The sequence below is a fragment of the Mycteria americana genome, chromosome 11, assembly GCF_035582795.1.
Source record: "Mycteria americana isolate JAX WOST 10 ecotype Jacksonville Zoo and Gardens chromosome 11, USCA_MyAme_1.0, whole genome shotgun sequence".
In the NCBI taxonomy this organism is placed as follows: Eukaryota; Metazoa; Chordata; class Aves; order Ciconiiformes; family Ciconiidae; genus Mycteria; species Mycteria americana.
Genome location: NC_134375.1, coordinates 13,800,523 through 13,819,434, shown reverse-complemented (window position 1 = coordinate 13,819,434; position 18,912 = coordinate 13,800,523).

Genomic DNA, 18,912 nt, shown 5'->3' with positions numbered 1-18,912 from the left:
GCTAACCATATCATCATCATCTTTTCTGCCCTTTAAGCTAGCTGTGTAACCCCATAGCTAAATACCCCCATACAAAATCCTCCAGCATACTTGAAGGTCTTCCACAGACAACCCCTCTACAGATCTTTTTCCATATGTTGGATTGTTGCATTGCTGCTCACACAGCTCTCTCTTATCCAGTCTCAGTAACATTCATGGGACATCCTAGCAAGTAATTTTTCCAGTTTCTGCTGCTCGATGATCTACATGAGTATTCCTTCCTTGAACCAGGCAGGGTTGAGTGCCCCATGAACGAAGGCAAGGAGACAGCAACAGTCAGAAAGAACCAAACGTGTACGAGCTAGTCTCTCCCCTGGAAAATCCTCTATTCTAGGAAACCTCCTTTTGAGAGCTTTAGGTTTCCCATGGCAACACTTTATTGATTCTGTATAAATAGATTATTCTTTTCTTCAAACGCTTATTATCCTAATATCTCAGCAGCTTTAAGAGTCAACACGTAAAAAGAAAAACCATTAGCCGAATTTAAGATTGGCTTCTATGTTGGAAATTTCAAAGCACAGGGAAACATGGCATCAGCCACACTTTTGAAAGTGTAGATACTTCTGCTAGCAGTTTATGCATAAGATTTCATATGAATTAATGCAGTAAGGAAATATTTTAGTGGAATAAAACACAGTGAGGGAAGCCGTCCCTGCAAAACAAAATAAACCATCAGATTTATTTGGTAAATAAACTAATCTTGGCCTTTCTAGCTCCGGCCACACTGCTATTGCTTTCATGAAGATGGTGGGATAGAATCATTTTTTCTGGACACTTTACATATATTGAAGTGGATTGACTGAGGCTGAAAACCTTCTATTGTCTCCTTGTGGACGAGTCAGATGTATTAAAATGGTAATTCTTTCCCACATTTTTAATCCTCTCAACATGTTTCCTTCACATACACGGTATGAACCAAAGATAGCAGGATTTAAGAGAACATTTGCAAATTTTATTTTGGCATATTGCATAACACAAGTTCAAGGTAATGGAATAAATTACAGATCCCTGAAGGAAAGAGTGTTGTCATTTCTGAAATTCAACTGTTATAATTGGGCATCCGAATTATGTATAATCCTGTATGAATTAGTAACTACAATGGTTCCACTGAATAGGTCAAAACTATTGCAAAGAAAGAGATGATTTCTTGGCATTAATTTATCACTGCTTTTAATGAAACCACCATGAATAAATCTGGTCCATTATTTATGAAGTTACCTACCTACCCATTAATTTCTTTTAATCATAATATTCAAATAATTCTGTCCTCCCATCTTTTCCTCTACCACTTATGTGGCAACCTTTTCCACATGGAAAATTATTAATTCATATTTCTTGGTATTTAGATTTACCATCCTTGCCAACGCTCCCACTTTACGGGTTCTTCCTCTTCAAAACAGCAAACTACTGCATTTTGTCCAACATGATAAAATTTTGGTATGGATGTAGGACAATACCTGTTCCTAAAGTACTATGAAGTTTTTATTCTTCAGTGGAAGAGTACAGAACATAGTACACTTTAACTTGACACAAGGTCTTTGGGAACCCCCTTCCTCTCGAATAATTGATGTTTTCCTTTGGTTTGATTCTATACGAAGCTGCCTGAAATGATGCCATACGGATCGTTTTTAAAAATGTGATCTCAGAACAATATGTGCTAACATAAGACTGACTGTTTTAAAACCTAAAATTAATCTCTTGAATGGCATTTCTATTTGCAAATTTACTAAATGCAACGTTCAGCCATTTTGTAGGGCAGGGGCCAGGTTTTCATGATCTTAATGGTATAGAAGAGCCTGCCTTAATTAGGAAAGCATCATGCACGTTCCTAGTAGGAAGGGCAAGAGATTAAATATTTTTCACCGGATTCTCAGACTAAGGCTAAATTATATAGGGATGTCCTTGCCAATGGCAGAGTAGCAAGAATTACATGTACTTGCAACTTCTGCTAAATTTGAGAATCCAAGATGCTGGCCCACGTGACTTGCAGGGCACAGACTGATGCTGGAAGTCCAGATTCTCTGTCTCCCAGGGTAGATGCTGAGAACTGCTGCCATCCCATACCCTAAAGTGTTTTCTATTACTTGGCACAGCAATACTGCCACTAATATGAGGAAATGCTTGTTAAGAGTGTTTCCTCCAAAGTTGACTCCTTTCAACATGTTTTCATATGGTAGCCCTACCCTACCTTCTGCACCTCTGTAGATTCAGTTGGTGATTCTGAATTTATGAGGATCAAAATGCCCTAAGCTGTTCTATTCATGTTTTATTCATGTTTTCAACCTCTCTTTTTATTTACCTGATACACTGCCTGCCAGAAGTAGTTTTTGGCAGACAGCAGATAATTCATTTTGTGGGCATCTGCTCAAAATGTTTTGTGAATAATTAGAGAAGTCTATAGGGTCTATTCAGTGGGATTGAGCACTGACAATATCAAGGGATTTCTGATCCTCTACTTCTCCTTTTAATAAAATAAAGATCTTCTTTAAAAAAGAAAGTTCCTTCAGTTTTTGAGTTATATTGCTATAGCAGAGCAAAAGAACTTATATTAGGACCTGTTGGGCTCCAGTCATCTTTTTGACATATTTCATTGCCTCCACTCTGATGGTGAACAAGGGAATAATTCAAAGCTATATATGAAAGAACAGCTTCATAAAAAAAGGAGATGGGAGGAAAAGAGCTGACTGCTGTGTGACAATAAGATGCCACATTTTAATAAAAGAAATGCTAACTTTAAGTAAGGCATGAGCACACACTTGTTTCGTTAATGTATTTTACTTGCTAAAATAAGCAAATTAAAGTGAAGTTTTTCAAGGTATGTTTGTGCTTACCTGTCCATACAGTTATTCATGTTTATTAGGTTAGGGTTATCCAGAAACATCTGGTGTAGTTTAGATATTTGCACTATTTTTTCCTCCAATCCAAATCTATCTGGAAAAATCACTGTTCACTACTGGTGGTCTGTTTCCTTTTCAACAGCCTATGTGTTACAGGGAAGTTCAGAATAACTATCTTCCACAGTACTTTACCCTACCTAAAAGCATCCAGTCTCTGAAAAGTTTTCAGCTATAGCATATTGAAAACATGTTTTCAACATGTTGATGCTTTCATTTCTAATAATTTTTGGCGTGTTTTTAGAATACTCAGAAATAACTAAAATTAGTTATTTAGTAAGTCATTCCTCTTTTTCTCAGCTCCTTGGCAGACCAAATATTTCAGATTGTCCTCTTTATTTCTATTTCTCTAGAGAAATATTCTCATTAAAAAATGGTAACAGCATTTAAACCTTACAGAATTTTATCCAATGTACTGGTGACACCAAATACCTTCTTTTCTTCCCCCCCCCCCGAGCTGTACTCAAGCTCCCAACAGTGCACATCAGCCATGAGACTATTTTTGAAGACAGGTCAGTTTTTGTCAATGGTATCCTTCTTGCCAACTCGGCAAATAAAAGTTACAGTTTTGGAACTGGAAGCCAATCCACTTCCAGCCTGGAGTTTATGATGGCTGTATACGATAAACAAACATTCTCATCACTGTAGAAACACATACAATCATTGCAAGCCATTAACTGAGCTACAGATGAAATTATGATATGATTGTCTCCTATATCAGGCTTTTGAATTGCCTTTTGAGGGTTTTGTTCACAGCAAAAGGCGCAAAATGAGCCTTCAGATAGTTAGCAATAGCATTGTTAACTACACTTTTACCTTGCTCCAAAGCAATGTTCATACAATAATCCAACCTTTATTTTCTCTTCATCAGTATATTTCTTGGCTTGCCTGGGCTTAAATGAGCTATTCTGTAGGCATTAATTGGGTCTTATTTTTTTTTTAAATGTACCTCAACTAAACAAAACAAAAGTTCAGGGACAATTTCATATATTTCAAAACTTTATTTCCTTCCATAAAAAAAGCTTGTGATATTTTCCTGCCCAGTTCTAGTTTGTTCACTACAGGACAGAGTCTATTCCAGCATAGGGCAGCTGCTCCAGCAGGGCCACCACCTCAACACATTACAGGCAGCCTTTGAATAAGTTCTTGACTCCGTAGAAGCATTAGTATGTTGTATATATCAGCATAATCCAAGAACTCAAGAAATACAAATAAGTGCTATCTCGATTGCTTGAACAGAGACAATTGGCCCTAATTCTTCACACTGTTTGAACTGCTTTGCCGCACGTCCCAAAGTGTGATGCTTCTTTTGAACTCTGCTGTTGAGAGCACAAGTTAAGAAGTTCCTTCAGTAAACAGGTTGCTAAATCTGTTACCAGCCATTTTATCGGAGCTGCTTCCTGTTCCTTCATCCCTTTCTGCTTTTGAACTCTTTTTTTTTTTTTTTGCATCTTACTGCATGTTTCTTTCAATATATATTTACTTGTTTATTTTTAAAAATGCTATAAAAGTGAGTAACAAATACGTGGCCTGGAAAGGAGAGTTAACAGTTTGTTCTGAATGTCACTAGATATCTTGCTTTTGCAGGTATTTCAGTGCCTGCAAATCTGCAGTATTTATACCCCGTGTTAATATTTAAGAACCAAGATTTATTGCAAGGTAAATAAGTATCAGAGAAGAGAACACTGAAAATGTCATACCTGGTATTAAAATATGTGGTCCTTTTTTTGGACTACATTTCTAAATTACTTATTGAGTGAATGGGGTGCATGGTTTCCTATTCTTGGTTTACACCTTAAAAAAGTGCAGCTTAAAACCCCCCATAAATTATATGCAACAAAAGCTTTAAACACTACAGCACTTGCATTGCTGGACACAGTCTACTAATACAGAAGATTTGCAGCAAATTTTAAACATAAATGAGGCTTACCTATGATGAATGACATCCTTATTAACTATATCACACATCTCAGCCAGCTTTAATCTAATTGAAGAATATGGGCCCGGTTATCCCTGTAGGTAAAGGGGAAAGACATCTACTGAGGGCAACTCATCCAAGATGAGGGAAGCTGTTGGAGAGGCAGAACGGGGAGGTGACCACGTTTTACAGCAGAACTCTTGACAGACTATGGATGCAGCTTTCAGATGGCCAAATGTAACCAGGGCAGAGCATGTTGACTTGTAGCTGTATTTATTTTCTTGATAATTATCTTCTGTTTAAAAAGGACTCCAAGTGACAACAGCCCAAACAAAGTTAAGCACGCATTGAGTGGCTCAAGCAGATTCTTGCAAGTATTGTTGACTCACGCTAATTACAAAAAGGAAGAGTATACAAGAGAGTTTACATGGGAGGGTTCCTCCTCCATACCCACTGGGCATTACAGGCGTGCAAGTAAACGAAAGCTAGAATAAACCACTACTACTAAGGATTTACCATCATGTCAGAAGAACTTTAATTACAGTTGGCTCCAGGGCTCTCTTCTTGTAATCACGCACTGGAGCTTTCCAGCAACTATTCATCAGCAACATATTCAGCAAGAAATAGATGTTATATCTTACTTTTCTCCTTCACATAATGAATTACCTGGCACTGCTGGAAAGCATTTACTGGACCACTTCATGGACAGTTCAGGATAAAAGGGAAAAATATGTCTTTTCTTTTCCCCTCCCCAACTGAGTATTCGGGGACCTTTCTGCCAGGCCGTCTGGGACCTTTCAGCTATACATTGCTTTTGCGGCAAAGTTCACATTCATGTTAAGCGTATTCTCTTGGAATATTAAAATACAGAGGTGGAGACAGTCCAAAAGCAAGCAAGCTGATTACCATTTCAGGCCTTCCGAGGTCAGTTTGCACCACTAGAATAGCAAGAGTCTGGAACAGCTTTTCAATAGGAGTAATGGGAGCAATACAACCTACCGCGGCATAGGATGGGACAGCATAATTTTATAAGCAATGGTTGCCAACATAGCAGGGCACAGAGTTTAGTTTTAATGCACCAGGTTCCTTCCAGGCCATGTTTCTAAAGGGACTTAAGCCCCCCCCCCCCCCCCCCCCCAAAAAAAAAAAAACAAAAAAACCCAACCCAAAACCTCAGCCTTTTCCTGGGATGGAACTGGCAGAGATGAGGTCACTTTGTGGAGGCAGAGGGGACCTCCCCAGGTGAGGAAGAGGGGCAGCTGCTGGCACCCAGACGGGGCGGCAGCAGGAGCAGAGCTGGCTTCATTGGGCAGGTCAGGAGCCACTTCAACTGCTGATGGCACTGAAGCAGCCTGGACATCTCTAGTCCAGCCCCTGCATCAGGGACTGAAATGCAACTACCTGGAAGATGAACTGCAGTTACTGTCTAAAAGCGCGCAGATGGTTTAGTGCAAGAAAGTGAAGAAGAGTCCAATCAATATCAAACTGAAAATTGATGTGTGAATTTTAAATAGACAGAATGCAATTACCCAAATAGGAACTTGGCTCGGGCTCCAAGCGATCAAGGGTTTTATATCTGTATTTTGGAAGTTTTATGGGCTTACATAGCCATGCCATGTAAATATCAGAAACAAAATAATAGCTGTACTAGGAGCGCTGCTCAGACTGTGCCTTTGTGTAGTGATACAGCGATGAAATCTCCCTAGTTTAAAACTGTGCTGCCGTAGCATAGAGACTGAAGCATTCAACGTGCTTTTTGCTGATTTGAAAAAACAAACAAAACCAAAACAACAACAAAAAAACCCCAAGCCAACAACTGAATGCACTGACAGTTCACATTCATCAAGACATCACTAATACTGAAAAACTGATACATAACCGTAGACCCTTAGCACAGTCCTTGTTAAAGATCAGTGCACATATCTGGGGGACACAGTATGCATTCTTTATAGATCCAAAGGAACCTAACAAGCTATAGCACTGCATGACCACCTTCTGCAGGGACCCGAGGTTCAGCTGCCTTAGGGAGCTCCCGGCTTTCCCCAGCGCTGCTTTGAGCAGGGGAGAATGAGCACCTGAGACTGCTGACAAGAGAAATACCTACACATGACTAAGGCTGCTTAGTCCTGTCCTGCAGCACTTGGTGGTGAATGGTCACTTTTGGCACAAAGGACACCTACTGAATCAGTGATTTGGTTCCTACAAAAAAAATTTTAAAAAATTCCTTAGAGGTCTCCTCGTAAAAAAATAGAAACACACTGATGTGGTTCAAACATACTTTTTTTTTTTTAGTGCAAACAAGTATATAATGCAAAATAGCATATTTAAAGAGTTGCATTTTGTCTTTACAGTTTCATTTCTCCGCCTTGCAGTGCCTTCATAGCATCCCTGTCAGTCTAGCATCCTGCGAGGGATGCATTTTAAAGTAGGAACAGCAATGTGGTACTGTCAGATTTTGGCACCGATGCAGAATGATTTAGCTGTCTGCATGGGAGGAGTTTAATTAAGAAATGACACAATTCCCAAGCTTATCCGATAGAGTTGTCCAAATTATTAGCTCCCGTATTCTGTCTTTATTTAGAGAAAAATGCACAAAAAAATTGAAATTATTTCTATTATGGTCTTCCCGCCTAACTACCTTCAGCAGCACTGTTGCCTCACCTGCCTAAAATTTTAAGCCACTAAGTACCTAACGGAATTTTCATTACACAACAATTTCTTACTCATTTCAGATAATTAATCCTAATAATTTTAAGTCATCCTACAGAGAGATCCATTTCTCACTTACATAAGATCTGCCTCAGATGCTAATTCCAGCTCGGACAAAAACTAAGCACCGTCCTTTTTCTCTCCTGCCTTTCCTCCATGGTAGCTTTTTCCTCTGTTCCCACCAGTGTTGACACATCAGAGTTTTTCCCCTTCTTCTTTAATGGGGTTTAAGTACAGAAGGACTGAACAGGTTGAAGTCTTAAGATAATAACCTTTGAAGGTACCCAGAAGAAATCACCAAATTCTAAAGTGAATACTTAGATTATTTCGTTTTCTATCCTATTCTATGAATTTAGCCTATGTTAATATACTCGAGTCCCATTGCCCCACTGTAATTCTAGCTTATAAGGGTAATGTTTTTAGTTCCACAACGTGCCTTCCAAAGTAACATAAGGTAAAACAAGTAAACACCCTCTCTGTTTGAGAGATAGATATATATATTCATATATATATTCATTTCAGGACATAAGTTGCAAAATAAATATTGGTTGAAATTCAGAAGTGACATTTGCTACTTTATTGTATGGTACTGAGCCGAAGCAATTTGCAAGCCGTGTGTTGCTTTAGAGGTACAGTTTGGCTGTTCTTGACTTCGAGGCTGGTACTTGGGAGCTGTGCCTGGGAAACCACTCCTAGTTACTAAGCAACTCTGGGGGCCAGGGTTAGTTGAAATTTCAGCAGCTTTCCTGCCTGCAACAGAATCTATACAACCCTGTAAGACCAGCTTACAGAAGGGGGCCCTGAAGGGTCCTCCTAAGTATAAAAAAGCATGGGTAGAGCATTGCATGACCCAGCTCACAAACCAGTTTTTTGTTGTGTTTATACATCATTTGTAAATTCTGTGAAGAGCTCAAAGCAAGCTAAATGTCATAAATCTTGAAAGAAGCTAGTACTGCTTATAACTTATATATCATGAGAGGTATTGAGTAGTGCCACTGAGCTTTAAGAGGCTGAAAAGAAAGGGGAAGCAGCCTGGAGCCTAAAACCAGAAATGGGCTAATTAAAGGGGATGATAGATGTTTCTCCATGAGCAGAGGGTGTTCACGGGCTGTCACCAGGTGCCCCAGTCAGATGGGATGAGCAAGGTGAGAGGCAGAGGGCAAGTGAACAAGGCTCAGACATGCCATCCTGGGCAAGCAGAGGAGCAGGTCACACCGGCCCCTCGAAAACAGGGGTGCAGGAAGGAGCCGCAAGATCAGGCACAGTAAACCCAGGCAAGTTTTACAGGCTTATGACTACTAGCTCAAGAGGGTACCAGATGCATTTTTGCTTTGTATAACATTGTTCTTTACTCCAAATCCATGGTTTTAAGCAAATGTATTACTTTATCCTTACATTCTCCCTAGTGATACCATTATTTCATTACTTTGTTTTTCTATCAAATATACACAAGTGGTTAACGAATCTGTTATTCAAAGGTGGATGGTAAACGTGTAAGGAACCTGTCATCTTATGAGCCTTGGATTCCCAAGAGTGCTCAGGATAATAGTTATTATAGATGAGTAACGTAAACGGCCAATTTTGGAGATGGCAGTTTTGCCATCTTTTCTGACAAGCAGAAGACCTGTGGTGGAAGAGTGTGAGACTGGGTGACCTACAAGGTAACCTAATACATGCTCACAAGCTAGTGCTAGTCCCGATTCTGTACCAAAATAGAAATACTAAAAATCCTCTAGAAACCTCTGATGGAACAGGAAGGGGGAAGGGGAGGAAAAAAAAAAAAAAAAAGAAGAGAAATCTCAACAATGAAATCTGCTCCATGCAAGTCATTATGATCAGGAATAATAATAAAGAGCAGACTCTGCTTCCTGGAGATCATAAGTGTTTTGGCAAGTTTCAGCCTGCATAAGCGTAGTCCTAATAGCCTGTAATTATAGGCAGTTACTAGATGATGCTACAGCAGTGGGAAAAGTAGGAGAGATAGACTTAAATAAATAAATAAAATCATTTTTTGATACTGTTGCACAGGTCATCAGAAATAAGGGGTATTAGTGCATTACTGCACCCTAGAGAAGTCCACAGGAGCTGTTTCTGTATCAGACATAATCAAAAGTATATACCCAAATGTAAAATATGATTTACCCCACAGTATTTCAGTATACAAGCACAGGTGTTGGTCCAAGTAGCAGCAAGAAGAAAACATCTGTTATGGGGGTCCATCTAGAAAGACTGTAAAGGTAAAGTCTTGCTTCTGTCTAAATTAATTTTGTAATAAGAAATCTATGTGAACTCTCAGAAGGTTCCTCTCAAAATAACCAAAGTATAGCAGGGGTTCCCTACACTAATTAATACTTTAATAGTAGAAAGGAGATTCACCACTAAATCCTTCTGTATTGATACTTAGAGATCAAGATTTGTTTGCCTACAATGAGATAGTGGTTCCTTACCAAGGATTCAGATTTATAAGGCAGAAGTGTCAAACCTCTGCAAGTCCCAGGACTGAATCAGTCTTTACCAACCATGATTTGAAGCAAAACAAAACAGGGAAAAAAAAGCAGAGTTGAGCATCTGTGGACTGTGTAGAGATTCAAAATTTATATCAAAATGGAGGCAGTGATCCCTCTTTAAAGTATCACAAATCTAAACCTAAGCCTGGTGGGTGTCAGAACATACCATCTGTTAAATTAATACAGTTTAATTAATCAAAGTTAAATGTTCTTACATTTTTTCAGTTCTGTATCTGAATACGCATTAATTCTACAAAATAGTGTGTATCCTGCAACTGGATCTGGGAAGAATTCAGATTGATTAATGTGTTTACAGTGAACATCCAGCCAATGGAAATGTTGAATTGTAAGATATATGGGGAAATTTGCAAAAAATGCCAAATATACCGCAGCAAATATTTAACGTACCATGAAAGGTAATGGACAAGAATAAGGCCTGGGTACGGCAGCTACCATCCAGGTGGCGAACACCCACACGTCTTATCCATATTCCTTGAACAATCTGCTGTGAAAGATTTTTCCACGTGGAGAACCTGTGTCCCCATAGTATGGCCAGGTAATATGACCCATAACTGTCTTTGACTCCTAGGTAATGTTTCCTGGTTTTGGATAAAGAGAAGATTTCCTAACAGTACCTTGAAAATAAGTACAAGGGAGAAGACCTGCACTGAATTACAACCCATACAGCTCTAGTAACACTGGGCCAACTGGCCTTGAATTCTCAGTCCAATAACTGTGTTATTTGCTTTGTACCAGCACAAAGAGCCCCCATCCTGAAGGGCCTCACAGCGTGACAGGTATAATATAGATGCCTATCCTCATTGTCCCATCCCCACAACAAAGGTTTTCCAGATAACTTCATAAATGGTTGATAATGTTTTGATTTTATCCATCACTGTACTTACATTGCTACTCAAGCAAAACACCTATGCTACAGGTTATCATAGAAAAATTATCTGATGGAGTTACTAGTAGTTCATACAAAATAGTCACTATATTTAGAAAAATATACATACAATCTAGTTTCTGCAAGTGGAGGTTTTTTGCATGGTATGGAAATCTGGATAATATTTTTGAAATGGAACACAATGCTAGATTGGAGCAGAGGATTAATCTTGTCAATTAAACCAGATGTCGATGTTTCACAGCTACCCCTCTGGTCGTGCACAGGGCCACTGAGCTGGAGAGCTGGGCTGGACATCCCCGCACTGGAAACGTGCCTTTTGTACAGCAGATTATGATGCGAACAAAGGTTTTTTTCTTCATTGCGAACTATGCTGAAAGACTACTCCAGGGAACAGAAATAGATTAAATAAAAGGAGGATACAGATATAATCATGTTAGTAATAAGCAGAAATATGAGCTGAGGTTGAAAGTCAAGTTTTAAAAGAAAGCAGGTTACAGCCCCGAGGATCACAGCAGAGAACTCCTGGATTTGTGGTTAGAAACAAAGGCAGACACCACGCACGACCCTGCGCAAGGGTTCACCTCGGGGCTTCGCAGCTCCTCGCGTGAGCGCGCGGTCACCACCCCGCTACTGAATTTGGAAATTACTGGGTGGGGGCCTTCTGCTCAAGCAAAACAGAGTTCAGGATTGAACAGAAGGTGAAGAGAAGAGAGGGAGGAAAGAGAGAAAGGGAATAGTGTAGCTCTGCACGTGTAGATGCCTCTCTCACGTCCTCCAACTATTGCAACTCATTTCTACGAGACAAAGAGCTTGCACGCTTTCTGCTGTCGTGCCGTCTGTAATGGCTGGAGTGGCAGCGTAATAACTTTTTTTTTAAGCCTACATGATACATAAAAATGGGTAAGATGACAGAATTTACTGAGTAGCTGAGTACCACAGGACTAGACTTTTAAAAAAGTATTTTTTAAGATAAGATCAGATAATGCAACTTAGGCTATTTTTCAGGCCATGATTAGCTCTCCTCCCCAGTGGCATCTTCCCCAGGGGACACGTGGGAAGCGTTCCTGCTGGACAGAAACTGCACGGCGTCTTCTGTTCTCCGCGACCAGTCCTTCCTGCCCTGCCATGACATGGCAAAGTAGGGCTTATCTTTCTCTTACCAGAGAGCTGGGAAAAAGCCTGATACTAAACAACTGATTTTTGCTTTGCTGTGTCTCTCTTTATATCTTGTGCTCATAAGATCACAGTTCACTGTCGCCGTAGTGAGATCTCAGTGTGATTCAACAGACAGAGATTTACATAGACAGTACCAGAAACATCAAAAAGAAATGCTAATTAAAATTCTCCTCAGCTCAGCAGAAGTCATCCACCTGTGCTTCTGGAAGCCCTCTGTGCGCTATCATTGCTCAATACCTTTCACCGTGGTCACGGCAGGCATAAAGGTGACACAAAATGAAAAGGAAAGGCATAATGGTATACGAGGTATAAGAAAAAAAACAAAAGAAGGATATAGAACATCCTCCGCCTTCCAGTGGTGAGTGAGGGAGGAAGTCGGACGCGGTGGCATTAGCTGCCACCTCCACGTGCCCTGCAGACGGCTCACAGCTGCACGGATGTTGCTTTCTCCGGGTGCTCTCAAACAGCCCGCACACGGCACTGCCGAGCACGTTTCCTTCGACACACGCTAGGCCAAGCTTGCATTTACACCAATTACATTAGCAGAGATTTAATCTGGTTGCAAATTGTTCCCGAGATCAATGGAGCACACAGTGCAGTTAGTTATTGAAACAAGGCCAAAGCTACAAAGAAAACGAGACCCGGACTGCCGCAGTCAGACTCACGGTTTCAGAAGTAGCTCCGCGTTTTGCCGGACACGTGAGCTTAGGCAGGTGTATCTGTGACGGCTTCTTCAAAGGCAGAACAGGCAAATCAGGCTCTTTAACCCAGGCCCTTGTCCTGCCTCAATGCCTTACACGCCGAGAAGCTGAAGGACCCTGTTCCTCCACCGCAGGGCTCAGCAGTGCCATCACTCACCTGGAAAACAGCTGTCTGCAACCTCCGGTTCAGGACTTTATCTCATTTCCACCTTATCGTTTCTCAGTTCTCCATAATCCTAGGGCGTCTGGGCAAGCCCATACCAGCTCCTGCTGCCTGCAGTGTCCACCCAAACACACACAGCCTCTGTGCTGAACCAAGGCATTACTTTACAGAGGGCGAGGACAGAGAGCACGTGAGCAGGAGCGGGATGAGGAGATGGGCTATGAGTACTGTCAGCAAGAAAGCAAAGTTGTGGATGTTGCCATTGAAGAAGATGGGGTTGGAGCAGCAACACACTTAAATACTATTAACACCAACACCCCAAACAGAAGTGCTCTCTTGGCCAGTTTTAAAGCAGTGGCCAGGTGGGAGCACCTCGCAGGCTGGTGGTCAGACCACTCTCTCGTCATCTCTCTAAGTACAACTGGTTTCCCCACCAAGAGTGAAACACCTGGTTCTTAATGCCGTTCTGGTCTACATTTACCTAATCATCAAGAGCAGGAGCAGAGTGGGGAGCACTGGAGACACACAGATGATGGTGATTAGGGCAATCTTCTCAGAGATGAGATTGGGCTTAAATTTCTTCAGAGAGGAAAATAAATTCAACATTTGTTTCTCTTTATTCTGCATGAGCAACTGCTGAACTATTGCTTAAGTAGAGGCACAGGAGAGGAAAGAAGAGCAGTTATTCTTCCTGGAGCAGGACTGTGAATGTTATCCCTCCAAAGCATGTCATACAACTGAATTCGTCTGGGTGTTTCACTTTGATGAGAAAGAATGAAGAAAAAAATAAATCAGTTTGACCTGTGCTATTTTTTTCTCTCCTTTGTGTTTTAGTCCACCTGATAAAGCTATTTAGGTAATAAAGGCAAGCGGAAAACAAGTATTGCCTCCACCTTCTTTGTGCTACAGCAAGCAGGAGCAGATTCGGCTGCTCATGCAGCCCCTGCTTTGCACCTGGTATAATCATTTGCACCCGTGAAAGCTGTGTTTAATAATACACCTGCCTCGGAAGGGCGGCATTTTGTACGTACTGAGCACAGGCACAAGTGACACCCCGCTGCTCAGGGCAGCAAGGCGTTCGCTTCTCCATCTGTTTGCCTCTGTGCGCGAAGAGGCTAATTCCGAATACCCCTGACAAAGTCGCACAGATCACTTGGCCAACTACACGTCAGAGACGATTAGTGAAACAGGGAAGAAGGCTTTCCTTTGGGGACTCTGAAGGCAAGCAGAGGACAGGTGCTAGCTGCACGGTGTGAGTCAGGGGAGCTTGTTCTATATCTGAGTCGCAGCTCAGCTTCTTTAGCCATAAAGTTATCAAAAATACAATGTTGAATTTTGTTTGGGTTAGTGGTTCATTCCCAAATGCTTCAGTGATTTATGACCCTAAGACTAAAAAAAAAGAATTGCTTTGTCTTCCTGCTAAAACTGTGTCCTTCTGAGTCAGAGGGAAGAATAGGTCGTCGGTTAGGATGCAGGTCTGGGACCAGAAAGATCTCGTTTCTTCCCCTGTTCCATCGTAAACTTCCCGTGTGCCTTTAGACAATTGTTTTCACCTGTATCTCTAATGCTATTCGGGTAACTAGTTTAGATTCAGAAGCTAACGAGTCTCTGAAAAAGGTGGAAAAGCACTTCTCTCCTTCGCTGGGGTATGGTGAGAATGAATATATGGGATTTTAACTAGCTCAGCTATCAGAGTAACAAGTTGATCAATAGCTAGGCCAGATTCAAGCTATCTGTTGATGGATGGCACGCAGGGATATACCAACAGAGTTCAGCAAAAACTTAATGAAGCTTTTGCACAGCAGGAACTAACAGCTATTATCACCTCGCTACTTTACGCATTCATCAGTTGATTCTTGAGGTGCGGGGAGGAAGAGGAAAAAACAGATTTTTTTTCTGTTTCAAGCTGATATTCTGATTAAATAACTAATTTGATTGTAATTAAATTGCCGAGATTGTGTGCACAGCATTCCCAACTGCTTGTCACAGTGTGCTAGATCACTTTGCTGAAGGACTGGAGCAGGCCTCCGAAAGCAGGCTGTGGCTCCTGAGAATCGCAGGGCCTCCTGGAGATGTCCTCCTGCTCGTTTCATCAGGTTTGAGCAGGCTGAGCTAGAAAGCTCTACAAGTTACTGGTAGCTGAACTCCCAAAGGAACAAGGCCATTTTACCCTGCTAAAGCTGGTAAAGGCTGTTAAAGGCTAAGATTTCTTGTTCCCTTCTTACCAGAGATGGTGATGCTCCCATTGCTCAGTTTTCTTTGTCACTGTTCATTTGCACTGTGCTAGAAAATGGAAAACCGTTCAACACAGGCAGACGCAGGGATGGATCCAGACAAATTTACCAAGGAAGCATGAGACAGTAATGGTCAGTATGATAAGTAGCAGAAGGAAATGGCCGTTTTCACTTTGGCTCACATTAATTGCCAGCGGTTCAATAGCTTAAATCGCAAAAGTTCGCATTAGAAGATCTGCAGCAAAGCCTACAAGGCATTGCAGAAATGGATGCTGCTATCATTACGTTCTGGGAGCTACAACTCTATTTCAGACACTCCTGTGCTAAGACTGAGCTTCCTGATTTCAGCATCCTCCTCTTTCATCCCGGCTGCTCCTTCCCTGAGGTTAAATACCAGGGATATTTTCTCACTTCCCAAAATACCAATATGATTTCCCAGACAATTGTTTACACATCTATGGAAATAGACATTGCTGAAGGTTATATTGAGATGATTAACATGGAAAGCCCTGTATACAGCAACTTGAGCCTCACTCTGCAGGGCCTCTGATGCCAGTTGGATTTGGAAACCAATTCTGCTAATTTTTGCCAGCTTTGTTAATGTCTTTCTTGATGCTACTGCATGGCTTTGGGTAATTTTCTCCCTGGTGCCTCCTTCTCCTGATTTCTCATTTTCTCTGACCAGAGAAATCCAATAAGTAGCACTGAAAGTTGCAAAAATCCATGGACTTTCACATTTGCAGAGGATTGTTGCCAACTCTACAGAAGTTCAGGACATATATATATATATAAGTAATCATAATTAGATATGCATGGATGCATATGGATCACATAAGCAATATATACACACGCACATATATGTGAATGCACATGTCCTTTCAAAACAAAGTTTGCTTCTGTTTGCTAATGTGTACAGTATTTGTATTCTCATAAATTTCCCTTAACTGTATTTTTATAAGAACCGCAGCAAGTTGTCAAGCATAATAGTTTTTATCAGCAAAAAGAAATTCATAAATGTAATTTCCTTTCAAATACTGAATCAATTTCTTTCTGGGTAGTTTTTATTCCAGATTTCTCTCTTAGTGACTATCATTTAATTTCAGAATAGCTTATTGCTGCAGTGCACTGACTTTGGAGATAATTTTGTAAACTATTTAAAAGAAAATGGACATAAGGTTTTCTTGTTCAAATCTTCACTGCTTATCAGCTTTCTTCCTGAAATTCCCATATAGATAGCATTGCCTGTCCTAGGTGTATATGACAGTAACTGTTGAAAGAAACACCAATAATTAAATTCACGGTTGAGACTATGATTCCTATTCTTATCAGCTGGTGAATGACACAAACCCCGATGTTTAGATTAGTACTCAGAGTCCTAATTTTTCTTTGTTTTTCACTACTGTAGGTAATGGCAACTATGCAGAGCATGTGCATAGTGGGGGAAAAAATAAATATCCAAGCAATAGCCTTTTTACCTGTGCTTTGAAAGTATAACTTTAATTGAGCACACATAGTTCAAAGCAAGAAAGACAGGTTTTGATTCAGCTTTAGGGCTTCTGTGTTCAGATGAAAATCCCCATGGCTGGATGACACCAAGTACTGCCTCGGTATATAGCCTATCACTTCAAGTTTGCTTAGAAAATGTTGAGGGCCTGACTTCACAGCTAAGAGCCAGTGACATCAGGTATCATCTGCCCCAGCCAGCCTCAAAAAAGCACCATAAACTCAGTCCCTTCTGCCGTGGATATTTGGTCTGCGTGGCTCAGCCAGATCCTATGGGCAGACCCAGACCTAATGGTTGTAAACCCCCGGTGCCTGCCCCGTTACACTCCCCACACCCATCACAGCAGCAGAGTAAGTCCCCTCCTGTAAACCACTTTTTGGGCACATATGGGTAAATTTTTCAGAGCGTGTTTGGATCTCTGTGAATGCCACTGTAATCAATAGACTCTGGATGCTTAACATGTTTACTGCTTTAGCTAGTATTAAATCCACTTGTAGTCCCCGTGTAAGGAAAAAGGGATGTATTCAGGCAAGCCTGCTTTGTAGGCTTTGGAGTTGCTCTGAATCTTAGCTACAGTTCTCTCAGACATACGCACTCCTTGATTACAAAGTCACCATTAAAATTACATTATGGGATGTGAATGGGGTCAACAATACTAGTAAACAAGAGGTAAAAGCACCCATTAAAAGACATTTGCTGGCGGGTAATCTTTGTAGTCTTAGAGGAGGCCAGGTAGGTCACTGAATGTGAAATAGTAAGATCAAGAAATATAATCAATTATTAATTGCCATAATTTATTATTTATTTCTTCAGTGCTACAGTTTACCTAGAGCTTTATAGGCAAACAAAAGGATCGGGGTATTCAAATCAAACTTTCATTCTGACATTTTAGTATTGTATCATTTATAGCCAGTGTTGTATCATAAATTTAGGGCAGCATTCAAAGGACACTCAAGTCAATGGCAAATCTCTCTCATAATTAAGACAGTAGCCAATTAAGGTTTTCTAATCAGCTTTATTCCTGCTATCCCAGCACATGACTATATCTACAAACCAGATTAACCTCCTGGCTTCCAGACTGTCTTACACTCCTGTACTCAGCAGTATTTTTCAAGGATATATTGTATACAGAGGATTTTAAATTATTTTTTACTTTCAAAACATTGTCTGGAAAACTTGTTCCCCATTTCCAGTGGGGATAGAGTCAGGGGGCAAGTGCTAACACTGCAATATCTGCAGTTGTTTGGATTGAGACAGTGGAAAATTAAGAGTAAGTCTCGGATAAAAATTGGAGTTATTTGACCCCATACATTTAAGCTTATGTTCATATAGATATAGTCCAAATTAACAATCACCTTGGTCTTAAAATACCGTGTTCACATGAGGAGCTTTAATCATAAGAGCAATGAGCTGCAGATCTAGATCTTGTGTCCACTCGGTTTAGGCTGGTATCCTGAACACGTACGCGCGCGCACGCACGCTTTTACCTTCCCTTTGCAGGTTGGTGTGAATACTAGTCTCAGTGAAAGTGAAGGGAGTTTTACCTTTTGATGGAGACAAGCATTTCATTCCAGGTAGAAACAACTCAGTATATAAAGCTAGGAAAGGGCAAATTTTTGCAGGATTGAAGCCTTGGAAAATGTTGCTCTATGTTTCAAGCTGAATTACAGAGACTTAGTTGTATGTTTCCAGTGAATTCTGAGGAAAAGGAATTTTGTTAAGCTTTGCCTTCTGTAAACGACGACTGACCTATCCTTTTATTAACAGTAAAACCAAATTATGTTGAATCATAAAGACTTCTAAAAAATCTACCATTCACTAATGTTGTTCCTTATTCATCCAAACCCAGCATTTCACCTCACGTATTACATCAAACTAAGCACCAATTAATTTGTTCAGCCACAGTCTGGACTAAAATAAATCGGTGGAAGTCTATTAAAAGAGAGGAGCTCAGTGGTCTCACATCAGCAGAGAAAGCACGTTGTTTTTAAACACGAGATGCTGACAGAAAGCTGACAGCCACAGCTATGAGAGGTAAAACGCCGCAGCGGTAGATGTGTATGTTATTTATCTGTTTAATTAAAGAGCAAATAAATTCCAGCTTGGAGGGCAGGGAACATTTGGCATCCCTAGAATCTGTTGCCTAAACCCCTTGGGAAG